This window comes from Scophthalmus maximus, chromosome 7 (assembly GCF_022379125.1).
Source record: "Scophthalmus maximus strain ysfricsl-2021 chromosome 7, ASM2237912v1, whole genome shotgun sequence".
Classification (NCBI taxonomy): domain Eukaryota; kingdom Metazoa; phylum Chordata; class Actinopteri; order Pleuronectiformes; family Scophthalmidae; genus Scophthalmus; species Scophthalmus maximus.
Genome location: NC_061521.1, coordinates 7215678 through 7231923, shown reverse-complemented (window position 1 = coordinate 7231923; position 16246 = coordinate 7215678). Strand labels below are relative to the sequence as shown.

Genomic DNA, 16246 nt, shown 5'->3' with positions numbered 1-16246 from the left:
CTTGCCAACTCCTTACAGCACCTGGTATTCCCAGGCGGTCTCCCATCCAAGTACTAACCAGGCCCGACCCTGCTTAGCTTTTCAGATCAGACAAGATCGTGCATATTTTTTTTGTTTTTCTTTTAATTATCAAAAAGATCTCAAAATTCAAACATACTTTCTTATTTACATACTATTTACATATTTTTAGACAAAACCCTGGGTTATCAATACCCCACCCCTCCCTACAAAAAGGAAAATGCTTACGTAACAGAAAATTTACATAAATAAGTGAATGGATAAAACAAAAAAAACTTAACAATAAATAAAATTAAATAAATGTACAAACGTAAAGAAAACATAAATAAGAAATATATAAAAGAAAAAAGAAAAACAAAACAAATGAACACTCACTTTGAATTAATATTGTTCGACATATGCCTCCCTAGAAATTAGTTTCATTTATCTGATGTCTGGATAATGTTTGTGTTGTTTCTGAATATCTGAAATCTATTGTGTAAATGTTTTTATGTTTTTTTTTTTAATGTTTGTGTCGTTTTTGAACATTTTTTCAAACTGGCCTTAATCTACTGTGTAGATGGTCTTTTTGTGTTGTTTTAATGTTTGCGTGAAGAACTTCCATCTGTCCATGTCCTGGTTATCATACAGTTTGTAGTTCCTGGCGGTGAAGATGGTGTGTCTGGTGAGTGAGAGTAATGTGTTGATGAGTGGATCGTTGACACCTGTTGTCTTGCTGATTAGTCCAAAAAGGAGAGTCCAGTGCCATTCGGTTGTGCTGCCGATCCTGAGGCTGTAACAGTCCTGGAGGAGTCCATTTACATGGTCTGTGAAGCTGGTGCAAACGGGACAGTGGAGGAAGAGGTGTTCAAAGTCCTCCTCTTTTTCCCCACACACGGTGCAGTCTTATCTATATTTATTTTTGTCAATCTGGTGCAGAATGACGTTCGTGAAGAACTTCCTGTGTCTTATTTTGAAATCGGTGTTTGCACATCGATGGTTAATGAGTGCTGAAAACAGGTTGTACCAGATTGTGGGTATGTTTTTGGTTGCGAATTTTATTTGCCAGGTTAATTCTGAAGTATGTCTTTTTGTTACCTGGGGAGCATGCCTATGTTCCCACAGCCCTATGTTCCCACATTTCTAAGAATTTTTTTTCACTGAAAATTAGGCCCTATGTTCCCACAGCTCAATTTTTCCCACATTTCTAAGATTATTTTTTTTCAAAATGAGCCCCTATGTTCCCACAGCCCTATGTTCCCACATTTCTAAGATTTTTATTCCAAAATTAGGCTCTATGTTCCCACATTTCCTTTTTCATGAATTTGTATAGATTTTATCCCCCTTTCTCCCAATTTGGTAGCCAATTACACCCAACCTATTATCCAGTAGCCCTAACCCTAACCCTTTCATTTTATTTCTTAAGAAAACGATTTTTTCATAGAACACAATTTTATTTTATTTCAAACATACTTACCTTACCCACTGACATGGGACATTTTGATGACGGCTGGACTCTGGTCCGACGTGGCGGACGCTGCCGTCGGGACCGCCAGCCGTTCCAGGAACCGGGATGATGGGGATGGGTGGGCGGCAAGTGCATTTCCTGTTTCCTTCGGGAGACAGGTTCAGTTCCCTTTACCTAACCGGCCAGGGCCTCCACCCAAGACCCCCGTCATTTCGGTCCCCAATCCAGATCCTTTGCGGAAGTGGTGCGCCAACACTTCCGAAGACCCACCCGTTCGGTCGTTCCTCCGCGGGTTGGAGAGTCTGAACAGATCAAAAGACAGTCAGCAGATCCACAGTTTGGGCAACTGACTCGGAAGATACATGCACTGATTAAAATGGTGCATCACCTGCAAAATGTGGCTCCTAAAGCAGGGAGACAGCCACCCAAGATGATCTTGAAAATGACAAGGATCCTGTCTACCATGATAAGGCCTGCATCTCCAACGGAAAAACACATTAGACATGGTGAAAGGAAATGCAGAAAATTGGGCCTACAATACCAAACTTATCCTGCAGGAACACTATGAAGCAGGTTTGGAGACGTTTTTTTGGGGAACTCTCGGGACACCTTACTGGAGATTGGAGGGAACCCTTTCAGGTGGCCGTTAGGTTGGCCAGGCGCAATCTACCCCATGTGACTCAGGAGGTCATTGATAATGCGGAGGCGCTTATTACAGCCAGGAGTAATGGCAGAAAACACAGACCACATTCAGGGACTGTGTGAGACCATAGTGACGGTGGCCACAATGACTGAGGAGACCAGCCAGAGGGTGAATTAGGTCTCACAGTCTTCACAACACTCCCAAGACCAAGACTGGCAGCCTGTACAGTCTGAGCCCCTAGAGCAGAGACAGGACAGGGGCAATAGACGTAGGGGAACAGTTACAGTACATTCAGTTCTTCCAGAGAATTTCTCTTTGGAACTGAGTGAGGAGGAGGAAAGCCCTTTAAACCCAAATAGTTTTGAACCTCCTACTGAAAGATCCGCTTTGCAGGACTTCGAGGATTTGCTTTGCTTCCCACCCGTAGGACACAGGGAAGAGGCAGTCAACACACCTCAGAGAGGCCAGATGTCTCCTGAGAAGGAAAGACCTAGATTTGGACAGCAGAGGGGCAAAGCCGACCCTCACCTTCAGACAATTATTGGATATGAAGTAAAACTGCCACGTTACCGCCTTTGCAAGTACAAATCAAGAATCCCAAACCCCTTCCTAACCTAAACCTAACCCTTACCCTCATCTCAGGCCCTAACTCACCTATTCGTCAACAGTTTTTCTTTTAATACAGGAGTCCTGAGTTTAACTGCATTTTTGGTACTCTCAGCTCCCTGGTCTGACTGGGAAGGCAATACTACGGTGATGCCATTACCGGACTTCCAGGGAATGACTCCTGACGGCTGTCAAATATCAAAACCCAAGATGGCTGACCAACCCGGATCCTAACTGATTATCTCCAGTGCCTGGGCCTAGAAGACTCAGAGTCTTGTACAGTTTAAAACTTATCTCAATGTTTTCATATTACAAGCTATCCCAGTCATCGGATCCTAACCGTAACCAATTTTGGCCCATGTGCCTGACCCTAATCTAAGAGTTCTGAATACATAAGATTCAATTGTTTTTTGATATTACATGCTATCCTAGGCATTGGATCCTAACCTTAACCAATTTTGGCTCATATGCTTAACCCTAATCTAACAGTTTTGAATAAATAAGTTGTACAATACAAACAGAATGTGGAGCTTTCTGTGTTGGTCAAATAGCTACAGAGCACGCCGGTGGATTTGATCAATCCACGCAGACCACCCAAATCACCTTCCTCCTGTCCTACAAGGATGTGAAAATCAAGAAACCAAGAACATGGACCAGCAAGAATCACTATCCTCCTGTCCTGCAAGGATGTGAAAATCAAGAAACCAAAATCAAGAAACCAAAAACATGGACCAGCAAGAATCACCATCCTCCTGTCCTGCATCTTCAGACTGAACCAACCAGCACAACTGAAAACCAATCTCAATTTGTTGAAATACAATCTTACTTAAAAACTCTGAATCAAGCGCAACTTAAAACCCAGTGCCTAAAAAACATTAAAAAAAACCCTTATGGAAATCCAGAAAAACAGCAAATTAATAATAAAAGGACAGCAAAATGGCAGTAGTACACCAGGTAAAGTTGCATGGCCAAAAACCCAAAGGTTGGCAGTTTGATTCCAGCTTCGGACAGTGTAAGCATAGTTTATTTTTCTCCTTCTTCTTCTAGGCACAAATACTATTGAAAATAGGAGGACACATGGTACTGCATGCAAGTAATATGACGAAGTAGAGAGTTGCAGTCGACGGGCGTCTGCCAGTGCACTGCCTTTGATTCCTCGCCTACACCAGAATCCGAACCGATTCACCACTCTGTCAGAACTGATGGATGTGGGGTGGAAGCAAACCAGAACATCTCAGATGAACTGGGAGGTCTCATCGAGATAATTTTCCATACCTAACCTTAATCCCTGCCCTAACCATAATCTCTACCCTCATCCTAGTCCTAATCCTAAACCTGGTCTCATACCCTAACCCTAACCCACCATCATATGTACTAAATTTAACCTTATCCTAAGCCCTAAATATCTTATCACACTCCAAATATAAATTAATTTAAAATAAGTTCATGGGGCTTCATAATTAATCTAAAAGTATAAGAGCAATCTCTATGAACAATAAATTTATCACTAATCAACATTCATTTCAGTTCATTCATGTGGACATTTTAGGGTTAAAACAATTTTAATAGTTCATAATATGCATCAAATTCATTTTATTTCATAGTGTCTGGGGATTAAGGGGTTAAAATGGTAAGAAAAATAAGATTCAAACTCAAACTTGTAAAAAACCGAATAGACAAACTAAACAGAGAACAAAGGAGGAGGAGCTCAACTGAGGAGATAAAAGGAGGAGCCTCAGTGGGAGCTCACTTCTCATACGAACCGCAACAGACAATATCTCTCCAGCCAGACTGAACTTACAGTTATTTGTGTGTCATATAGGCCTGAAGAACACCCAGACAGGGTCGAAACGTTGCCTTGACACACCTTCCTAAGTTGTTTATTTAAAAAACTTTTTTTTTTTTTTTTTTAAGAAAACGATTTTTTTTCGTAAAACACAATTTCGTTTTATTTCCAAAATACTTACCTTACCCACTGACATGGACATTTTGATGAGCCTTGACTCACCTTCCTAGGTTGTTTATTTAAAAACTTTTAATTTTATTTCGTAAAAACATGATTTTTTCGTAGAACACAATTTTATTTTATATCAAACATACTTACCTTACCCACTGACATGGGACATTTTGATGATGGCTGGACTCTGGTCCGACGTGGCAGACGCCGCCAGCTGTTTCGGGACCGGGATGATGGGGATGGGTGGACGGCGAGTGCATTTCCTGTTTCTTTCGGGAGACAGGTTCAGTTCCCTTTACCTACCCTAACCTTAATTTTGAAAATGTCCTAGAACTGTGGGAACATACGGCCTAATTTTCAGTGAAATTTTTTTTTTTAGAAATTTGTGAACATAGGGGTGTGGGACCATTTGACTGTGGGAACATAGGGCTGACCCAGTTACCTGCCTCAGGAGGGTGGTGTACCAGAATTTGTTTTTTATTTCTTGGAAGCTTTTGGGTTCTGGTCCGGTTTTCAGGAGGACACAGTGTGTTTTGAAGAAAGCCTGCCTCCAATCAAGAGGCAGGGTTTCTGCTATTTTATTACAAAGGGTTTCACATTCTTTTTTCGATTTCTTAATTGCCTTTGATTTTATTGTCTTTGATATTTGCTCCTTATTTTCCCTTCACTGAGCATGTAATTTAAGGTGTTGATACCTGCTGCCGATAGGGGGCTGCAGGAGAAGGAGCGGCCCAGGTTTGCGAGCTCTGGGTTGTGGAAGATGGGGAGCTGTAGGAGCTGTGCTCTGTTTTCACATCTGCCTTGAGGAGTGGTCGCACGAATCCCCGGGCCTCAAACATTTATTTTTGGAATGGATGGAGGTGAGCATATTGTGGATGTGTCTGACATAAATTGAATTATTTGCAGTGATCTACAGATGACAGGGTTTCTTGAAACAAATTTTTCCACATAATTTTGATTTCTGTAGATATTTTTGGATGATTTTGCATGTTTTTTTGTTATGTCTATTAGATTAAATCCTCCATTTTTGTAGTTGTTGATTATTGTTCTGTGAGCAATTAATTGTTCTTACTGCTCCAGAGAAACAATGTGATGCTATTATTCATACTGGTTAGGATCTGGCTGGGGATGTCATGAACTGCAAGGATGTGATTCAGATTCATTGAGAGCATGAGGGAGTTGGCAACGACCGCCTCGCCTCTCAGCGTGAGCCCCCTCATCTTCCACAGACCCAGTGTGCTGTTGATCTTACTGATCAGCTCTTTCCATGTTTTGTCTCTTGCAGCCCCCTGGAAATGTCCCAGGTCCACTCCCAAGACCTTGACACTCTCCTGCCACCTGCCCGGCGACCGCACCACCCCGCCACAGTACATGATTCTGATTTGTTAGTGTTGTTTTTTGCTCCTGATGCTTTACTGTAAATTGTAATGTATTAATATCCTATCTATACCGTCTTCATCCTGTACTCTGATGTTGGTGCAGTCTGCGTATTGTAGGACTTTGTTTTGTGATCCTGTGGGAGATGTTATGCCCTTGATTTCTTTGTCCTGGTTAATTAAGCAGGTGAGGTGGTTCGGCCGCCAGCTGCCTGTTTTCAGCAAACAATAAAACAGACTTCAAAATAAGACACAGGAGGATCTTCACTAGCGTTATTCTGCATCAGATTGACAAAAATGAATATGGGAGAGACTGCTGTCATGATCTTGTGTTCTCATTTCCTGTTTTATTTTGAATTAGTTCATTGTGTTTCACTTCCTGTCCTGTGTCTTGTTTCTGGTGTCTTGTTTTTTTGCCTGTGTCTCCTGCCCCTGTGATTGTCTGCACCTGTTCCTAATGTGTCTCACCTGTGTTCTAATTGCCCTGCCCTCCTTGTGTGTATTTAGTCTCTGTGCTTCCCTTTGTCTGTTGTTGGATCGTCTGTTTTTTCTTATTGTCTGGCCCGGTCTGTTCCTGCATTTTTCCCCCGGTCTGTTTCTGTATTTTTTCCCCTGGCTCCAGTATTTGGATTACCTGTTTTGCTACATCTCGTGGACACCTTTAGTTGTAGGTTGGTTTTCTTTTATTATTAAATATCTTTTTTCATCACCTTTGCATTTGGGTCCTGCTTGCTGTTCAGCCGTGACAACTGCACCGTATGTGGGGAAAAGGAGGAGGAATTGGAACACCTCTTCTTCTGCTTTGTCTTCACAAACCGAGTAAAAGGACTCCTCCAGCCTCAGGATCGACCGCACAACTGACTGGCACCGGACTCTCCTTTTTGTATTAACAATCAAGACAACAGGTGTCAACAATCCACTCATCAACACATTACTCTCACTCACCAGACACACCATCTTCACCGACAGGAACTACAAACTGTACGAAAACAAGGACATGGACAGATGGAAATTCTTAACACAAACATTAAAACACGCTCTTTGACATTTCCAGCTTGGGTGTAAGAGGCTTAGAGTTAGGCTCTCAAATGAGTAAAAACTATGTTTAAGTCGGGGGTTGAGCAATAAAGCCCCTTTCACAATGGCCAAAAACCCAGTTTGAACCCGCTAACACCCGGCGTTTTCTGCATTGTGAAAACGTTTAATCAGCATTCAGCCCAGGGTCAAAGGACTCTGCAATAGACCCGGGTAATAATCGGCTTCACCTCCGATCGGCACTGATGTGAACGTCACACCCGGGTTAACACGCTAATTTGCGCGATGACGGAGGCAATGAAGGCTCGACTCCTCTGTCGGTAACTGCTGTTACCTCACCAGCTGTAGTAAAGAGACCTCTTGCATGTAGCTAGCTGGCTTTGGCTCGTTGGTGGTAACAACTAACACAATCCAGATCATGGATGAGGTTCAGAACGGGGCACTTTATTTCAACCCTTCGGCGGACATACACGGCCTCATCAGGCCGTCTCTCATTACACAGTGGCCATAAACTGTCGCTCACATAGATGATGTGCAGAGCCCATTCTCCATGTGGCTGCAGCTACGTACACAAACACAGCGTGCAGTGCCAACCTTCTTCTCTCATACACACACAAACTTCAAAACCCATATGGCCACCTGCTTAAAGGGCCATGCTCGGCTCGTAACACTGCGCTGAGTTTGTAAACTTTGAAAGAGTGACAAGTACAAGGTAGCGTTGACCACCGGCTCACTGGCTACCATGCTTTCTGTTGTTTACTACACTGTTCTTCTTCTTTGTTTTATGGCGCGCACCACTCTCTACCGCCAACTGTCACTACGCAATCATCAGACCCTGGTCTGCTCGCAGGAAGGTGGTCTTTAAACGACGTGAAAAAGGTATAAGTCTGATTGGAAAATTGCTGCTACCCCTCCTCCTCGGCCTGTGGTCCAAGGAATGTTAGTATTAGTATAAGAGGGAGGTGTTGATTCATTTAAACTAACATTCTTTTTCATATAATTTTACCATATCTACGTTTATCCTTAGCCAGCTGTTTTAGATAGGATTCAACGTCGCCTGCTCTGGCCCAAGGGATACAGACTGTGGTCGCTGGTTTCGCTAACTTCACGTTCCTCAAAATAGAGTCGCCAATGATCAGAGTTGTTTCCTCAGCAGGTGTGTTGAGACGGGAGAATTTATTAGAAACGTGAAGTGGTTGGTGGTGAACCGTGGGCTTCAGTTTAGGACTTTGCTTCTTATTGTGAACAGTACTGACATGTACTTGTCAGTTTTCTATGTGTTGTTATTATCCATGCATTGTCTGGTTATGTTTTAAGAGATATTTTTACTAGACAGGAATGTTTTTGTACTTAAACGTCCATTCTGGGTTATTCTCTCTCCCAGCAAAGGCTCATTGGACTTTATCAGGGGAATGTTGAAGAATGAGTGGGTCTCGGCTCACCCCTCTTCTAATGTTCTGAATATCTCTTTTTAAGAGAAACTCTGAAGAAAAGGGAAGTGTGTGCTCACTTTTCTCCTTCTACAATTGAGTATATACTGTGTCACATGTACTGGTCAGTTGTGTAATTGTAATGAACAATAATGCAGTTCATATCATACTTTGCAAAGTTCACCACAGCGTCAAAGGTTTCGACACAATTGTGCATATATATATACAGTATATGAGACATATATATTATTATTGCCCCCTAGAGATTGTAATTTTCAGAGATTCAAAGTACAACCTGGATATACCCAGCTTAGTTTCGTTGGCACCACCTTTGCCTGTACAAACCTGCTCTTCTCGAGAGCTTCCCTTTAACACAATTTGGCGACTCCAAGTCACACTCCCTTGGGCTAGGGTACTGCAGTATTTCAAAATAACAGCGCTAACACAACTTGAAACCACCTTGTCTCTATATTTCAAATGGCTTGGATGCTGTATTGCCAACCAAAACACCAGTTTCAGCCTGGGTCTGTTGCAATCCCTCAGCCACTGAAACTCCAGCTGGCAATCTTTCAACGGCTGCGTATTTAAATCCCAATTGACCTGTTATAATAATGTCATATCTTTACATAATAGCAACATTAATATCCTTAAGTGAGCTTTTTTCCCCCATCTTTAACCAGCAGATGTTGCTGCTGCCTATCATGATGGGAAGAAAGGACTTGGAATAACAGGGGACTACCTCACTACTATGATTTGGATTCCTCCTGTTAAGTTGGCCATATTTTTGTCAGTGATGGGCTTAAATCCAAAAAGTGGACTTGTGGAATATATAAAGAGCCTGAGTTGGCATTGAAAAATTGCTTACGGCCATACCAGCCTGAATACGCCCGATCAAGGTGCAGGTGTGTGAAGCAGAGAAGGAAAAGTTTGGAGGAGCAGGAGGAAAAGCCTGGGTGCTACAAAGTTTTTCTTTTTTTTTTTTTTTTTTTGGAGAATTTAGTGCAGGCTGAGACCTGGTTTAATTTTTTGTGTTAGAGGCATTTTTTTCTTACCCACCGGACATCAGTTGGTGTTAGGGGAGGAGTGTTTTTGTTTTGTTTGTTTGGACGGAAAATGGCAAAGGCCAAGGAGTGGGGATAGAGAGGTTCAGGAGGAACTTGACGGTGATGGTGGAGATGCAGGGTGAAGAAAAGCTGACAACAATGGAAGTACTGAGTGCTGTAAAAAAAAAAAGTGGAACATTGGTCCGCTGCCGTGCGCGTGATGCAGGCAGACTGGAGATTACGATGGAGACGCGCTTCATGAAAGTTAAATTTACAGATGAAGTGCGATCCCTACCATACTCCACGAGATTCAACACTAGAGGGGGTCGAACACCTTTGGGTACTCCACGACTGGCAGGAGACACTTTAAACGCAACTTTATTCATGGCACTTTTTTTTTTAATTAAATAAAACAACTTCAAAATAAATTAATGAAACCAAACCAATAACCTGGTTCATCCACACTGGTTCAATCCACTATATTTATGCCAACACTAATAAAAGTCCAGCACGAGAGAGCCGTCCTCCCCCAGTGAGCACAGGATCTGCCTTGACACCCCACACAACCCTGAAACCCTCCATGTTGTTGGTGGTTCGTAGAAGGAGTGTTCAATTCTCAGACAGGTTGCGACCAAATCCCTCAGACAGAGTCTGCATCGGGCCAACCTGCTCCCAACATCTGGTTCTTCCTGCTCTTCCATATCGCTAGCTTGGCATTAGCAAAAATGAACCTCTCCTAGACCCTCCACAACTCCTTCACAAGCCCAAACAGAGCATCTAACTGAGGACAAGACACCACCAGATGTTCTATGGTTTCAGACACTTGAACTGAAAGGACATCCCTCTCCAGCGCTCACGTCTAGGCGAGCTCGGTATCTGTTTGTAGTTAATGCTCCATGTATAATCCTCCACTTGATGTCAGCCATCCTTTTCTCAACAGGAAGCTTATACAGGACCCGCCAGCTACCTTTTGGGGAAACGTCTGAGCCAAAAACCTCAGTCCACTTCAACTCTCTGACTCCTGCAAGCGACCGATGGTTCAGGACCTTTACGCAGCTGGAGTAGAGCTGCTTCCCTCCATAGGAGCCGAATGTTCCAAGTGCTGGCGTCTTCATGGAAAACAGCAGGCTACTCCGCTCGCTCCACCCCTCCACAGCCAGACTCGCACTCAGGAAGGGGAAGCTACACTCTGGTCGGCCATACCTCCATTCTGAGCAGAGAGGGACTGCAGCACCTCCTCGACCAGGTTCCGCAACACTCTGGTTGACCTGCAGAAAAGAGTTCAGTTGCTGCCTTTTTGAGGGTAGTAGGTCATTTTGTGGCCCAGACACACTCTCCAGCTCCTTGATCTCGGCCTCTAACTTCTCCAACGATCTCCTGACATTTGCAATGGAGAAAGAGGTGTACTGCTGGCAGAACACCCTGATCTGACCTTTTCCTACCTCCAACCACTGAGTGAGTGAGGGTAAATCCTCTTGGCTGGATCTCCAGTTAGCCCAAAATAATTTTAAATTCTCAGAAATTAAAATAATGTAAAAGCTTAACGTTAAAGTGCCAAAAAGATCTCGATCTTTGAGTAGACGATACAACTATATCTGTTAAAAGTAAATGCTGTTCTGTAAAACCAACAAGGAGGATTTTACATTTTGCAACATGTGTGTTAAAAGAAGCAGAAATGTAAGATGCACTAACTCCGCCATCTAATATTTATATCCATGTGTATTGTCTAACTAAAAGATTCTTCAACCTTCACACACCCACCAAGTCAGCTTCGTTTACCAGATCAAACAAAAATGATGACTGAGGATGGGGCTCCTGTCCTGTCCTGTATAAAGTGGAAGTGTAACAGTTCCAATCCCCCCCAAGTACAACACACTCCCCCTGATCAATACTATTAAAAACATGCTTTAAAGATTTAAAAAAAGGGCCAAATGCTCAGGATCATTGTTTTGAGCATAAATATTAATAAAATTGAAAATAAAATCCTGTATCTTTGCCTTCACTAGGAGACCTCTGCCTGCCATGATCTCTGTGCTGGATATTATTTTTGCATTTATTTTTTTGGAAAATAAGATGGCGACTCCAGCACTAAGGCTAGAGCCATGGCTGAACACGTTGCCCCTCCCACCATAGACCCCAATCTGTCTCATTCAGGCTGTCACTGTGTGTTTCCTGCAAAAAAATAACGTGATCTTTTCTGTGTACAGATCTCTGACACCAAAGCCCTTTTCTGAGCACTTTTACCCCCTGTTTATATTTAAAGAAACCACTAGTAAGTCCTGCATAAGAATAGAAGAGGGAGAGATCAGGAAAAAGATGGATAGAGAAAAACATAGATGAAAAACCCAGTGTTGTGTTTTTAGGTGAACATTATTTAAAGGCCTCTCCGGGAACCATCACCTTACCCTGGTGGAGGGGTTTGTGTGTCCCTATGAACCTGAGGGCTGTGTTGTCTGGAGCCTAGTGCTCCTGGTAGGGTTTCCCATGGCCGAGTGGTCTCAGGCGAGGGACCAGACTAAGTATGGTTGAACAAAGATGCCATGGAAAATAGAGGAAGAGGAAAAGGGACCCAGCCCGGAGGAAGCCCGGGGCCCCCGTCTGGAGCTAGGCCCAGGCGGCGGGCTCGTCGGCGAGTGCCTAGTGGCCGGGCGGGTGTGGGCATACTCATAAACCGCCGGCTGAGCGCCGCTGTGTTGGAGTTTACCCCGGTGGACAAAAGGGTCGCCTCCCTACGCCTTCGGGTGGTGGGGGGGGAAACTCTGACTGTTGTTTGTGCAAACAGCAGTTCAGAGTATTTGGCCTTCTTGGAGACCCTGAATGGAGTCCTGCATAGGGGACTCCGTTGTTCTGCTGGGAGACTTCAACGCCCACATGGGCAATGATAGAGACACCTGAAGAGGCGTGATTAGGAAGAACGGCCTCCCTGATCGTAACCCAAGTGGTTGTGCGACTTCTGTGCTAGCCATGGTATGTCTATAATGAACACCATATTCGAACATAAGGATGCTCATAAGTGTACATGGTACCAGAGCACCCTAGGCCAAAGGTCGATTTTGTGATTGTTTCATCTGATCTGAGGCTGCATGTTTTGGACACTCGGGTGAAGAGAGGGGCGGAGCTGTCAACTGATCACCATCTGGTGGTGGGGGAAGACTCTGGATAGACCTGGTAAGCCCAAACGTGTAGTGCGGGTGAACTGGGAACGTCTGGAGGAGGCCCCCATCCAGGAGATTCTCAACTCACAACTCCGGCAGAGCTTTTCTGGCATTCCTGTGGAGGTTGGGGGCATTGAACCTGAGTGGGAAATGTTCAAAGCTTCCATTGCTGAAGCTGCAGCAGTGAGCTGTGGTCTCAGGGTCTTAGGTGCCTCAAGGGGCGGTAACCCTCGAACTCCGTGGTGGAACCAGGTGGTCAGGGAAGCTGTCCAACTGAAGAAGGAGTCCTTTAGGGATATGTTATCCCAGAGGACTCCGGAAGCGGTTGCAAGGCACCGAAGGGCTGCAGCCTCTGCCGTGTCAGAGGCAAAACAGCGGATGTGGGAGAAGTTCGGAGAAGTCATGGAGAAGGACTTTAGGTTGGCACCAAGATGCTTCTGGAAAACCATGCGACATCTCAGGAGGGGGAAACGGGGAACCATCCACGCTGTGTACAGTAAGGATGGGACACTGTTGACCTCAACTGAGGGAGGTAATCGGGCGGTGGTAGGAGCATTTTGAGGAACTCCTGAATCCGACTTACACACCCTCTATGGTAGAGGCAGAGCTGGAGGCTGATGGAGGATCATCGTCAATTTCCCTGGCGGAGGTCACTGGTAGTCAAACAAAGCCCCGGGGGTTGATGAGATCTGCCCAGAAATGTTGAAAGCTTTGGGTGTGGAGGGACTGTCTTGGTTGACACGTCTCTGCAACATTGCGTGGAGGTCGGGTACAGTGCCAAACGAGTGGCAGACCGGTGTGGTCTCTGGATCAGTTCGCAGCCGAGTGTGGAGCGGTTGGGATGAGAATCAGCACCTTAAAATCTGAGGCCATGGGACTCAGCAGGAAACCGGTGGATTGTCTACTCCAGGTAGGGAATGAGCCCTTACCTCAAGTGAAGGAGTTTAAGTAACTCTGGGTCATGTTTGCGAGTGAGGGGACAATGGAGCGTGAGATTGGCCGGAGAATTGGAGCAGCGGGGGCGGTATTGCACTCGCTTTGCCGCACCGTTGTGACAAAAAGGGAGCTGAGCCGGAAGGCAAAGCTCTCGATCTACCGGTCAATCTTTGTTCCTACCCTCACCTATGGTCATGAAGGATGGGTCGTGACCGAAAAAACAAGATCACGAGTACAATCGGCCGAAATGGGTTTCCTTAGAAAGGTGGCTGGTGCCTCCCTTTGAGATAGGGTGAGAAGCTCAGTCGTCCGTGAGGAACTCGGAGTAGAGCCGCTGCTCCTTTGCGTAGAAAGGAGCCAGTTGAGGTGGTTCGGGCATCTGGTAAGGATGCCCCCTGGGCACCTCCCCTGGGAGGTGTTCCAGGCACGTCCAGCTGGGAAGAGACCTCGGGCTAGACCCAGGACTAGGTGGAGAGATTATATGTCCACACTGGCCTGGGAACGCCTCGGGATCCCCCAGTCAGAGCTGGTTAATGTGGCCCGGGAAAGGGAAGTTTACGGCCCCCTACTGAAGCTGCTGCCCCCGCGACCCGACCCCGGATAAGCGGTTGAAGATGAGATGAGATTATTTAAAGGTTTTCCTTCTCTTTATTGCTTTAGCACCTTTAAGTCCTCTTCTCAGAGCAGTGACATGTTTTCTCACACAGTAACGCTTCTTTTCCATCCAGAAGGTCGAACCCTACGACCTTCTGTGGAGTGCTCACCATCTGAATAAACTTTTTTATTTCTGGGAAATAGTCTTTTATATCTACTGCTCCGCCGAAAGCATCATCCAGTAAGCGGTTCACCTCTTCCAGGGAATACAAGTCATTATTTTGGGAGATACTGTCTGCTAAAGACACATTGTCAGACTCCGAATCTGCCTCCATCTCAGTCACCTGACTACTGCTAAGCTCTGCCTGTTGCCCAACACCACACTGTGGCCCCCGCAGTTCCATCTCAGCTGCCTTCCCCTGCACTGACCCCTCCACCTCACCAGTCTGTCCCTTCATAGCTCTGCCTGAATCACCCTTGTCATTCTCTGCAGTCACAGTTTCAGCCTCCGCTTGTAAAGTTTCGCCTCTCTCTCTCCCGGACCCCTCAGCATCGGACACACCGACCACGCTTGCCGACACACCAGCAGCGGGGCCCCCGGTCGTGACACACCGGCAGCAGGGCCCCCCGTAGCCGGCAGCGGGGCCACTTGGTCTTGGTAGGTTGATCCGGGTGCTCCTGATGGAACCCTCTGTTATATATTCCGTTCCTGTCCCCCCTCCTTTCTGGGTAAAAACAAAACACATTGTGGCACCCAATGAAATTTATCTCGTAAGAAGTCGACCATCTTTGCCTGGATGTTGGCCAACGTACCCAATGGTGGGTCCAAACAGGCAAGTCGGTGCCACAGCAAAGACGCAACAAGATTGTTTGTAATGAGCATTCTCCCTCTGTACGACTGGGCATGAAGCCATTTCCATTTTGCTAATTTCCCTTCAACTTTTTCAATGATGTTTTCCCAGTTCTTTTTCATTATAATCTCGTCTCCCAGGTAAATGCCGAGATATTTTATACCATCTCTTTTCCACGTGAGTCTCTGTGGGAGAGTGGGAAGACCCCCACACCACCCACGCACGGCAAAAGCTTCGCTCTTTTCCCAGTTTACCTTTGCAGAGGAGATTAGAGCAAAACATTTAGTTATCTTATCCACCATATCTACATCGTGCTGAATTTTATAAAAACAACAACATCATCAGCGTAGGCAGATAAAACGGTTTTATTATTAAAACCAGGTAAAATCAGACCATGAATGCTCGATCATATTTTGTGGAGGAGGGGTTCCAGGGAGAGTGCATAGAGCATCCCAGACAAGGCACAGCCCTGCCTGACACCTCTCTGCACCCTAAAAGGTGCACACAAACTGCCATTAAACTTCAGCACACTCTCAATGTTACCGTACAACACCTTGATCTTAGCAATGAGACCAGCGCTGAACCCAAACCTCCATAGCTTTTCTCAGCCGATTGGCCAAGGATTTTGAAAGGATTTTATAGTCTGTGCATAGGAGAGACACAGGACGCCAGTTTTCAATCTCTTACAGGTTTCCCTTCTTGGGCAACAGGGCGATCACAGCCCTGTGGCAGGTTAAAGGCATTGACCCAGTGGCCAAGCTTTCATTAAAAACTTCTAAAACATCGTTCTTTAAAATGCCCCAGAAAGCTTCATAAAATTCGACCGATAGGCCATCAATGCCTGGTGCCTTCCCGCCCTGCATGCTCTTCAGAGCACCCTGCAGCTCCTCCATCTTCAGGGGACACTCCAGCTCAGAGTTGGTCTCCCTGGAGCCCTGAGGCAGTCCACCACAGAACCCCTCAAACAACTCTGCATTTTCTTGATGTTGGCTCTTATACAGAGAGGCAACTTTGGTCTACAGTTAAAATTGAATTTAAATGCCAGTAAGCGCTCTTAGGTAAAATATTTTTGATATTAACTTGACTAAAGCATGGTCAGTAAAACCAACTGGCAAAATCCTACATGATTTAAAAACACTAAAATGATGCTTAAAC

At 45.1% G+C, this 16246-nt stretch overlaps 2 long non-coding RNA genes across 2 annotated transcripts; one reads left to right on the top strand and one right to left on the bottom strand.

The window, feature by feature from the left end:
* Positions 1 to 1412: 1412 nt before the first annotated feature.
* On the bottom strand, positions 1413 to 4936 carry LOC124850119. The gene is made up of 3 exons (XR_007030983.1): positions 4819 to 4936; positions 1854 to 1938; positions 1413 to 1767 (listed from the first exon to the last, which is right to left on the bottom strand). It is a non-coding gene; the product is annotated as an uncharacterized LOC124850119 (long non-coding RNA).
* On the top strand, positions 4843 to 6296 carry LOC118315946. The gene is made up of 2 exons (XR_004794983.2): positions 4843 to 5531; positions 5957 to 6296. It is a non-coding gene; the product is annotated as an uncharacterized LOC118315946 (long non-coding RNA).
* Positions 6297 to 16246: the final 9950 nt, after the last annotated feature.